The sequence below is a fragment of the Primulina tabacum genome, chromosome 13 (assembly GCF_025594145.1).
Source record: "Primulina tabacum isolate GXHZ01 chromosome 13, ASM2559414v2, whole genome shotgun sequence".
NCBI classification, from domain to species: Eukaryota; Viridiplantae; Streptophyta; class Magnoliopsida; order Lamiales; family Gesneriaceae; genus Primulina; species Primulina tabacum.
This window is the reverse complement of record NC_134562.1, coordinates 19871979-19883766: the sequence shown is the minus strand read 5'-3', so window position 1 is coordinate 19883766 and position 11788 is coordinate 19871979. Positions and strand designations below refer to the sequence as shown.

The following is an 11788-nucleotide window of genomic DNA, read 5'->3' as shown; positions in this document are numbered from 1 at the left end:
GACCGAAAAGTCGCAGTATTTAAAATGACAGCAAACTTTGGGTTTTGAGATCCAAAAACGTTTCAAAATCGATCCAACCATTTTTGCTCAAACTTTTGCATAAAATTCACATGTTTTTCATACAATCAACATCAACATTAATAACATGATAAGATCGATGCAAAAACGAAAGAATATACATGCTTTTTGATGATTTGAAATACCGAAACGACGATACCGAAGCGGGAAAGATGCGAGAGACGATCCGGAACGACCGTGGAACGATTTTCTTGCAACAAAACCCACGAAAAACTTGCTGGAAAACGAAGGGAGAGGGGCAGTTGCTCTTTCTTTTAGAACCCTAGGTTTTGCTCTCAAAAAAATAAACAAAACTATTGGCATAGGTGTGTGTGTAGGCGTGTATTAGTGTGTGTAAAAGTTTGTGTGTGCGTGTGTTTAGTTCAATTAGGGGAGTAAATATTGCTTAATTAATAATTAACAACTAATTAAAATACTAACATTCCTCTAACTTTTAATAACATCTCTTGATTTAAAATAAAATGTACAAGTGACAAACCTTTAAAACTTTAACATCATAAAATCACCTAATAATTAAATTAGGTTTTTAAAATGCTAAAAATTAATTAAACCTTTTAAAATGCCTCAAACCCAACCTAAAATAAAATACCACTGTTTAAAATCGCCAAAATCGTCGCCGATCTCTTTTCCTCGGTCCCGCATTGAATAATCGCCTGCAACATGAAACTCAAGAAAATATTTTAACGTACATCACATAAACATAACTTATTTTAAATAATGCAAATTTCACAAATTATGCATCACTAAAATCATTTTAAACTTAAATAAATAATTTAACAATTAAATAAATGCATGGGATTTACGTGTACTGATTTTGGGCTCTACAGATCCTCCCCCACTTATATAAATTTCGTCTTCGAAATTAAATCTTACCAAACAACTCCGGGTAGCGGCTTATCATATCTGCTTCGGTCTCCCAAGTGGCCTCCTCCACTGATTGATTTAGCCACTAGAATTTGACCAACTTGGTTACTTTGTTCCGAAGTCTCCGTTCTTGTCTGTCAAGGATTTGAATATGTCTTTCCTCATACGACAGATCTGGAGCAAGCTGCAACGGATTATAGCTCAAAACATGCGAGGGATTTGCAAGGTACTTCCTTAACATCGAGACGTGGAACACATTGTGTACTCCGGATAAATTTGGCGGTAAGGCTACACGATAAGCTAGTGTCCCAACTCTGTCAAGAATCTCAAACGGTCCAATAAACCTCGGACTAGACTTGCCTCTCTTCCCAAATCTCATAACACCATTCATGGGTGCTATCTTTACAAAAACCTGATCACCTATGGGAAACTATAGATCCCTCCTCCTCTTGTCGGCATAGCTCTTTTGACGACTCTGGGCGGTCCTCATCCTGTCTCGGATCTTGACCACCACGTCTGCAGTCTGCTGAACAATCTCTGGCCCAAGTTCTGATCTCTCACCGAATTCATCCCAATGAATGGTGATATGCACTTCCTCCCATACAATGCCTCGTAGGGAGCCATACCAATAGATGATTGGAAACTGTTGTTGTAGTAAACTCAACTAGAGGTAGCTTAGATTCCCAAGTCCCATGGAAATCGATTATACAGGCTCGCAATAAATCCTCCAGAATTTGAATTACTCGCTCAGACTGGCCATCCGTCTGAGGGTGGAAAGCTGTACTGAATAGCAACTTCGTCCCCATGGCTGCATGAAACTATTCCAAAAGGACGATGTAAATCTCGGGTCCCTGTCGGACACAACGGAAACTGGTATCCCGTACAATCGAACTATCTCCCTGATATAGAGCTCCGCATACTGCGTCATGGAGAAAGTCGTCTTCAATGGTAAGAAGTGTGCCGACTTAGTGAGTCTATCCACTATAACCCAAATGGCATTGAATCTTCTGACTGATCTCAGTAACCAACAACGAAGTCCATGATGATATTCTCCCACTTCCACTCGGGGATAAGGAGTGGCTTAAGCATCCCTGCGAGCCTCTGATGCTCTGCTTTCACCTGCTGACAAGTGACGCATTCAGACACAAATCGACGGATGTCCCGCTTCATACCTAGCCACCAATAAAGAATCTACAAATCCTTGTACATCTTGGTACCTTCGAGATGGATGGAATATGGAGATGCATGTGCCTTTGACAGAATATCCTCTATGATCGAATCAACACTAGGCACCCACATTCTACCTCTGTATCTCACAATACCATCAGACACTGTGTAGAGTACACTGCCCTTGGCCTTATCATTCAGTCTCCATTTCTGTAACTGAGCATCTGAAGACTGACCTGCACGGATACGGTCTAGCAAAGAAGACTGGACTATCAGATTAGACAGCTTAGGAGTTCTGCTCTTAGGATAAACCAGTGTTTTTATAACCGGACCGTTAATCGAACCGGTCAAGCCTTAAAAAATGGTTCAACCGGTTCAACCGAACGGTCGAACCGGATCAATAAAATTAATATTTTATTTATTTTATATAATAAATAAAATAGTAAAATATTGATTATTTATGTTTTTATAGTTTTTATTTAATTTTTAAGATGAAAATTACAACAAATATCCAAATAAACACCACTTTTCAAATTCAAAAATCCAAATTACACCTAACATGTAACCAAATAGTGATGACCAAGTTTAAGTGCCCAAAAAAACATCAAGTTTAATTATACAAAAAAGTAGCAAATATCAAGTTTCTTATACAAAAAAGTATCAAACATCCAGTTTCAACTTTCAAGTTGCATCCTTTGATGCCCACACCACATCCAATTCTTGAAGTGTTCTTTTGTAGTCATTATCATCTTCATCCCCACCATCCAAAAGTTCTTCCAAGTCCAAAGAAGGTGTTTCTTGCATTTCACCAACACCTTTATCTAAATCTTTTTAAAAAAATTAAAATAATACATGTTTAGCAAACAGAAAGCAAAAATTTGTTAAAAAAAATTATTATTAAGACATAAACCAAGAAATAATTATTTTTTCAAACTATTTAACAAAAATAAAGGAAAGAAAATTTACTTTCTTCTTCTTGAATATTTATTGGAAGAGCTTCCTCACTATAAAGCATCTCATCCAACTCATCTATGTCTAAAATAGGTGAAGAATTTTCTTCTTCTTCTTCCATAACCCAAAAGTCAGTTTTATCAATGCTCTCATAATCAATAGGATCTTAACAATTCATTTGGTTATCAAGCCTACAACAACAACAATAAACAAAACAATAATTCTAAATTTCAAGAATTCAAATTGAAAGAGTAAGTAAAAAAACCCTCACCTTTCTTTTAAACGCAAGTTGTAATGGACATACACAAGATCATTTAATCTTTGATGCTCCAATCTATTCCTTTTCTTTGTATGTATTCTTTCAAACACGCTCCAATTTCTTTCGCATCCCGAAGAAGAAGAAGTTTGGCTCAAAATCTTAATAACCAAATTTTGTATGTTTGGAGCACTACATCCAAAAACTCTCCACCATTCATCTACAAGAAAATTTAAACTTTTAAACAATGAGTACAAAATATAAGAATTACCACAACAATAATATTTAAAATAATAATGCATACCTGGTTGCATACTCTTTGATGAATCAATAGCAAGTTGTCGAGCAAAACTTCTTAATCTATCTTGATAAATTGCTACTTCATCAATGCACTTTCTTTGAACAGATCTATCACTAATCAAGGTAGTGACCATCTCAACAAAACCATCCCCATTATCTCCTTTTTAGTGCACATATTAAACTTGTCATATGCAAAAGCAGGGTTCAGGAGATATGCTGCTGCATGAATATCTCAGTCGAAGTTGTTTGTCCCATCTTGTCTTGACAATACTTGTAAAAGGCTTGTAAAATTTCTTTTTATTCTTGAAGATATTTTTTATTGCTTTCTTTGCCCTATACATTCCGTCATAGACATAACCAACTGAAGGCCTTCGATCAGTATCCATTATACGCAACATACGTATTAGAGGAGCAGCAACACCAACTACAACTGTGCAATCACTCCAAAATTTTGTATCAAGAACAACCGCCAGAACAACACTTGTTTTTTTGTCTTTGAAGTATCGAGAATCCTTAAATGTCTTGCTAGTAAAAAAAGCTTGCAAATCATATTGATGTTCAAGGATACTCTTCAATGCAATGAATGTAGTAGCAAAACGAGTTGGCCCTGGACGTACAATCTCTGTCCATCCTTCTCTCTTCCTCAACCATGCCAACAGAAATGCATGATTGTAAACGAATTTTGTTACCAAAGAAGCCTTTTTTATAAGATTACTAAAAGCTCCATTTTACCAATATCACCAAGAATCAAATTCAGACAATGTGCAGCGCAAGGCGACCATTTGATAGAGGGATACATATCATGAAGCAAAACACCGACTGCTTTATAGTTGGCCCCATTATCAGTTACCAAATGAACGATATTATTTGATCCAACCCATTCCACTAACTCAACAAATAGATTACAAAGTGTGGTTGCATTTTTCACAATATCAGAAGCATCAACAGATCTCACAAATGATGTTCCCCTCTTGCAATACACTAGAAAGTTTATAAGTTGCCTATTTGACCGATCTTGCCAACCATCAGCCATTATAGTGCAACCTCTTTCTTCCCAAACACTTCGATAACCATCAACTACTAATTGAACTTCCTTTTTCATGCTTCCTAATAAGTTTGTTCGCAACTGATTATATTTCGGTGCTTTATAACCGGGACCAACAGCAGCAATAGCATCCACCATTTGTTGAAAATAAACAGAATTCACAGCATTGATGGGAATACAAGTATCAAAAAAAACCTAGCAATGCTCATATCAACATTAAGTAAAGCTTCTTTACTTACGAGCACACTTTTGATAGAACGTTGTGCACCGACAGTAGTTCTTGGTGCAAAAAAGTTAGGCATCTTCTCATCTCTCTTTCTCTTTCCTTTTTGAGAAGCCGCACCAAAAGAAAATTTATCTTTCCCCCTTGTTTGAGTATGTGGTGGATGCATTTCTTCTTCAAGATTTGTCATATGAGGACCATCAATATTATCATCTTCAAATGATATCGGAGCTATGCTTTTTTCTTCAAATGCCTTTAAAGATTGTTCCATTTGATATCTTACATCATATGGAACTTTTTTGCATGATGCAATATCTCCTTTTCTACCTGCTAAGTGTTTTTTCATCCTATTGATCCCTCCACCCCTCCACACATTATTGCAATGCAAACAAGTCCAACTTCTTTTCCCATCATTACCCACATCCTCTTTAAAATGAGCCCATGCTGGATCAATTTTGCTTCTAAACGAGGAAACAGAATTAGATGTGGAACTAGATTTTTGCCCGCCACTTGATGAATCCATCTACATTTTAAAAAATAATGAACTTTAATGCACATTTGATGAAGTATAGTAAAAGAGGAAAAATAAACAATAAATTATGAACATATGAGTAATTCAATATAATAATTGAGAGATACATCACAAAAGGAATATAAATTTGATATATTAGTTAATGATTGCTACTAACAGATCATTTTTTCTTAAAATTTAAATTGTTAAAATTTAGAAATGTTAAATATTTATAGCTACTCTCGTAGGCTTGATTTCTTGCAAAAGAAACTTTAGTTGTGATTGGGTTTGGGTAATATAGATACAAGATAATTAATTTTGAACTTTGAACAATAATAAAATTATAATGACTAAGTTGGTATCTGTGACAAAGACTTGGCTAGTTTCAAGAAAACAAAGAAGCCACGATCCATCATTGTGGAATTGCAAAGTGTTGCTATGTAGAACACAACTCAACTACATGAAAACATGAGTACAAAATTATTTTTAAAAAATGGAATCCAACAGCTATTGTACAGTGCACTCGATGGAAAATTGGGAAAAAAAGATCAAAGAAATGGAAGAGCACGTCTCAGGATTGAAAAGCTTCTGTACCAAAAACAATTTCTACGCTTTACAGTTTACACTATGAAAAGAATCACTAATCATCAACAAAATGGAAGGGATTGATTAATTTTGCAAGATAAACAATATACCAAAAAAAGTCTAAACTAACATTACTCATTACTTTGAGATTCCTCCTTTCCAATCAAGCTAGTAATAAGCAGGCGTGGTGTGGAGATCTCTCCAAATCTTGTGTCGATTTTTAATTCTAACCAGTCAACGAGAATGAGGATAATTAAATTATTAAAATATCTGGGCAATTTTTTTTATAATTTCACAGACCCGTGCGGTTCCTAAAGACCGGCCGGTTTCCAGTTTTTTTGGTTTAACCGGGTTTTAAACGGTTTTTTCCGGTTAAACCTGTTTTCTTGGTTTTTACTTATCTCTGGACCGGTCTGGAGGCCGGTTCGCGGTTGAACCGGTCCGACCGGCCGGTCCGGTCGGTTTGGAGAACATTGGGATAAACCTCTAACCCAAATCTCTGAATATCTGACTGAAGAGATCTCTGTGCTGACATCTGTGCTACAACTGCAACTTTACGGCTCATGGCATCTGCCACAACATTAGCTTTCCCCAGAAGGTAGCTAATTTCACAATCGTAGTCTTTTACCAACTCCAACCACCGTATTTGTCTCATATTCAACTCTTTCTGCGTGAAGAAATACTTGAGACTCTTGTGATCAATGAATATCTGGCATTTCTCGTCGTACAGATAGTGTCTCCATATCTTCAACGCAAAGACCACTGCAGCTGACTCAAGATCATGAGTCGGGTAGTTCTTCTCATGCACCTTCAACTGTCTGGAGGCATAAGCTATGACCCGACCTTGCTGCATCAACACTGCGCCTAACCCGAGTTTAGATGCATCGGTGTGTAACACAAAATTACCTTGCCCTGCCGGCATGGCTAAAATTGGTGCTGAAATCAGAGCTTGCTTCAAAGTGACAAAGCTCTTCTGACATTCATCACTCCATACAAATTTAGCATTCTTCTTAGTCAATGAAGTGAGTGGCACTGCTATAAAAGAAAACCCTTGAATGAATTTCCTGTAGTAGCCTGCTAGGCCTAGGAAACTTCGGATCTCTGACGCATTCTTCGGCTAAAGTCATTCTTTAACCGCTGCTACCTTAGATGGATCCACTTCGATACAGCTGCTAGATATTATATGACCCAAAAACGCACTTGCTGAATTTTGCAAACAACTTGTGTCTCTGCAAAATTTGCAACACTGTACCCAAATGCTGAACGTGCTCATCATGGCTCTTCGAGTAGATAAGAATGTCGTCAATGAACACTATGACGAACTGATCTAGGTATGGCTAGAATACTCGGTTCATCAAGTCCATAAAATCACTAAAAAGTCGTAATGCCCATATTTGGTTCTGAAGGCTGTCTTATGAACATCTGCATCTTTCACCTTCAGCTGGTGATACCCTGATCGAAGATATATCTTAGAGAACACTGTAGCTCCCTGCAACTGATCGAACAAGTCCTCGATCCTTGGAAGTGGGTATTTATTCTTGATCGTTACCTTGTTCAATTCTCGGTAATAGATACACAGCCTCATGCTCCCGTCTCTCTTCTTCACAAAGAGCATTGGTGCGCCCCATGGTGAGAAATTAGGACGGATGAATTCTTTATCTAGGAGCTCTTGAATCTGCTGCTTGAGCTCTAACATCTCAGCTGGAGCTAGATAGTACGGTGCCTTAGAGATTGGCACGGTGCCTGGCACAAGGTCAATTGAAAACTCCACCTCTCTCTCTGGTTGAAGCCCTGTGACGTCATCCGGAAACACGTCAGGAAAATCTCTGACTACTGGTACATCAGCTATTGACGGAGTGGGTACGTCAGGTGCAGACATAGTGCTGGCCAAGAAAGCCTGACAACCCTTGTGCATAAGTCTCCGCGCCTGCATGCATGAGATCATGCGAGGGAAAACTGCTCCATTTCGCTGGCTCAAAGAGAAACTATTCCATGCCCAAAGGTCTCACTAACACTGACCTTTTCTGGAAATCAATGAGAACTCTGTTTTTGTCAGCCAGTCCATTCCCAAAATGATATCAAATTCTGGCATCGGCAACACGATTAGATCGGCATATACTAAGTGACCTTGCAGTTCAAGATCGATGTCCCTGACCACACTAGTAGCTGAAAAATCTTCCCCTTATGGGATTGTCACTGAATAGCTCACGTCCATTCCAATAGACTTGACGTCTAGATGATTGACGAATGTCTCCGAAATAAAAGAGTGGGTAGCCCCTGAATCTATCAAGGCCTTCGTGGCGACTCTTTTTATGAAAATATTTCCTGAGAGACGATAGCACCACATAGAACTTATATCCCAAAAATTCTAATCTTAACCTCAAGCTCAGTAGAAAATCTCTACACAAGTCACCAAAATACTACTAGCACACTAATAATCCCAAATAAAATTTTTAAACATGCATGGCGAAATAATACGGTGCTTAACTAAATGAGTTTACCGGTCAGTAATGTCGTGTCTGGGTTCGCCTCCTGAGCATGCATGGCGAATTCCCTTCCATGGGTCGGCTGGTTCCATTGTGGGCACTCCTTTAACATGTGATCGCTGGCTACGCACTTAAAGCACTTTCCCGATCCATATAAACACTGTCCTGGATGCTGGCGGTTGCACTTCGGGCACACCGAGTATTCACCCGGTCTCTGAGGAGCCTTCTGTTGCGGAACCGGACCCTTGCCTTTCGGCGGTCCTTGAATTGGCTTCTTCCCTGGCTGCCCCTGGAATGGCCTCTTAAACTGAGGTCGCTGCTGATGTTGTTGCTACGCTGCTTGATAGGGCCTCTTGCCCTGCCAGTCGATCTCAATGTCCATTTGGTCCTGCTCTGCCGCCAAAGCTCTAGATACGGCAACGACATAAGTAGTCAAACCAGCAGCCCTCACATCACGGCGCAAGATCGGCTGCAAACCATCCATGAAATGCCTCAGCTTCCCTTGGGCATCATTAGCTATCAGGGGCACAAAGTGACACCCCCTTTCGAACTTCCTGACAAAGTCTGCCATGCTGCTATCTCCCTGTCGCAGCATAATGAATTCCCTGGTCAATCTGGATTATACTTCCTCAGTGAAGTACTTGGAGTAGAATACCTCGTTGAAACCGTTCCAAGTCAAAGTCTTCAAATTAACCGACATAGACGCACTGTCCCACCACAGTCTGGCGTCATGTGGCACATCTGACCCTATCCGCATCTTGCAGCTCCATAAATGCAAAAATCACTTCGATGGATTTAATCCATCCCTCGGCTATCATCGGGTCAGTGGTCCCCGAAAACTCCTTTAGGTTCATCCTCCTGAACCTCTCATACACTGCCTCTGGTCTGGGTCTCGCCCCTATGTCCACTACATCCTGGTTCCCCGCAAACTCTGCAAAGAACTGAGTCATACTTGCAAGCATCTATGCCTACGTATCTGGCGGTGGACTAGGAGGAGCGTCTCTCCCGTCCTCTCGAGCCTCTCTGTCCTCATCCCTTGCTTCACGGTTAATCATGAGTCTAGGAGGCATGCTGTTCCAACCATTTACCCAACACGTAAACCCAATGTGCATGAATATAATATCAATAGCATAAGATGCACGTAATTTGAACTTGAAACATGGACATGCTGAAATCATGACTTAATGCTTAATACATGGAATAATTCAAAATCTTAAAACTTACAGACTTGAGGTGTGGCTTCGTGAGCTTCTCGCAAATGGCAGTAGGCATAACCCTTTACAAGAACACCGCTCTGATATTAACTGTAACGTACCGTATTTTGAACTACTTGAAATTTGTGGAAAAATAAAAATTTTCTTAAATATAAAATAAACTTTCAAATTGTGATCATAAATAAACTGTTCATCTAAAAATAATTGCAATAAAGAGGTCCTGAATAAAGTTTGCTAAAAACACTTGTTTAAACATCGTAACCCAAAACATGAAATTAGAGTAATAAAATTTGTCGTGCGTGAAATCTTAAAACATGGGCGGTCCTCGGGTTTAGCCTCCCACTCAGTCCAAGCCAGCTCACTGGTCCGCACCCCTCATCTCCTCAAAGTCATCCACACCTGCATCGATCAAGTCTAGTGAGTCTAAAGACTCAGCATGTATAAACTGGATATAGCAGTACTACATAGTAAAACCACATGCAATCTTTAAAATATAGAGTACGTACATGCGTATAAAAGCTTTAACTTGCATACATAATAGGCGTGCCATAACGTGAACTTTTCTGAAACATGATTGCAACATACATACTTGAACATACATGAACTTCATCATTTTGCATAGAGATATGTTTCAAAGCAAGTGACCCATACATAAAACGCCTAATCAGACTAAACCACAGTACTGGGCTGACAAGGAAGATTCACTGCCACATACATGAGATCTCCGTTCGTGCTTTAACAGGTGGATTGGTCCCTGGTCATGCTTTACCGCTTTCCAATCCTGATCTAAACCCGGTCATGCTTTACCGGGGTGGATTGGTCCTTGGTCATGATTTACCGCTTTCCAATCCCATACATAATTTGGTCACAAGACAATTAGCATACCTCAAAAACTTTAAAATATTTTCTTTTGCATGTCGAACATACTTACTTGCTTGGCGTTGAAGGATTCGTTGGATCTCGTTTGGGGTTACTGCTGCACATACTAACACACTGCAAGCACTTAACTTTCATAGCTTAAAGGTAGGTAATCGCGCTCACCACCGAAGTACATACATAGCTTATGACATTCTATATCACTCGGCACTTGACCTCGTTAAATCATCGTTCTAACCCATGACATCGAAGCCCGAAAAATCTTTATAAGCGATGTGTGAACATTTCCCAACAATAAAAGACATGAACTCACTATTGAACTTGAAAAAAAGTGGAAACCAACCCTTCTTACAGCTGGGGCAGCGATTGGGAGGTAACATATTACCACTCGAGCGCCAGGTCTACTGGAAGCCTACCCTCGGACAGAAGGAGTGGCGCTCGGACGCCGAGTTTTCTGGACTCCGCGACTTAGAAGCTTATTCTCTCCAAATTCGATTACACAGAAAATGAACAACTCCTCGAAACCCATCCTAGGACACTATGACACTTATTCGACTCCACAAAACGTCCCATATGTCTCCAAAACGACGCATCATAAGCGACGCAACAAATCCGTGAACATGACACTTTGCGCTAAAACCAATCCTACGACTTCTAATTCGACCAAGTGCCTAATGACACGAAACGAAACACCAAAAATCATCCCAACATCCTTCTTGATATACCTAAACGCATCAGCGATCACCCGTCGATCCTCAACGAAGCCTGCAACAATAAAACTTCAAAACACATCAAGAACATATTTTCAGAAAATTGCAGTTTGAGCAGTCCCACGAAAACGATCATAACTCCCTCATTTCTTATCCAAATATTTTGAATTTACTGTCAAATCAAAGTATCGAGCAGTTCTACGTTTTATATGTTGAAAGTTTTACCAAAACATTGACCAAAAAGTTACAGTATTTAAAATGACAGCAAACTTTGGGTTTTGAGATCCAAAAACGTTTCAAAATCGATCCAACCATTTTTGCTCAAAGTTTTGCATAACATTCACATGTTTTTCATACAATCAACATCAACATTAATAATATGACAAGATCGATGCAAAAACGAAAGAATATACAGGCCTTTTGATGATTTGAAATACCGAAACGACGATACCGAAGCAGGAAGGATGCGAGAGACGATCCGGAACGACCGTGGAACAATTTTCTTGCAACAAAACCCACGAA

General features: G+C 39.2%; 1 pseudogene; it reads right to left on the bottom strand.

Annotated features, from left to right (window-relative positions):
* Positions 1 to 2669: 2669 nt before the first annotated feature.
* Positions 2670 to 5408, bottom strand: LOC142521897 (uncharacterized; annotated as a pseudogene).
* Between the last annotated feature and the right edge of the window lie 6380 nt (positions 5409 to 11788).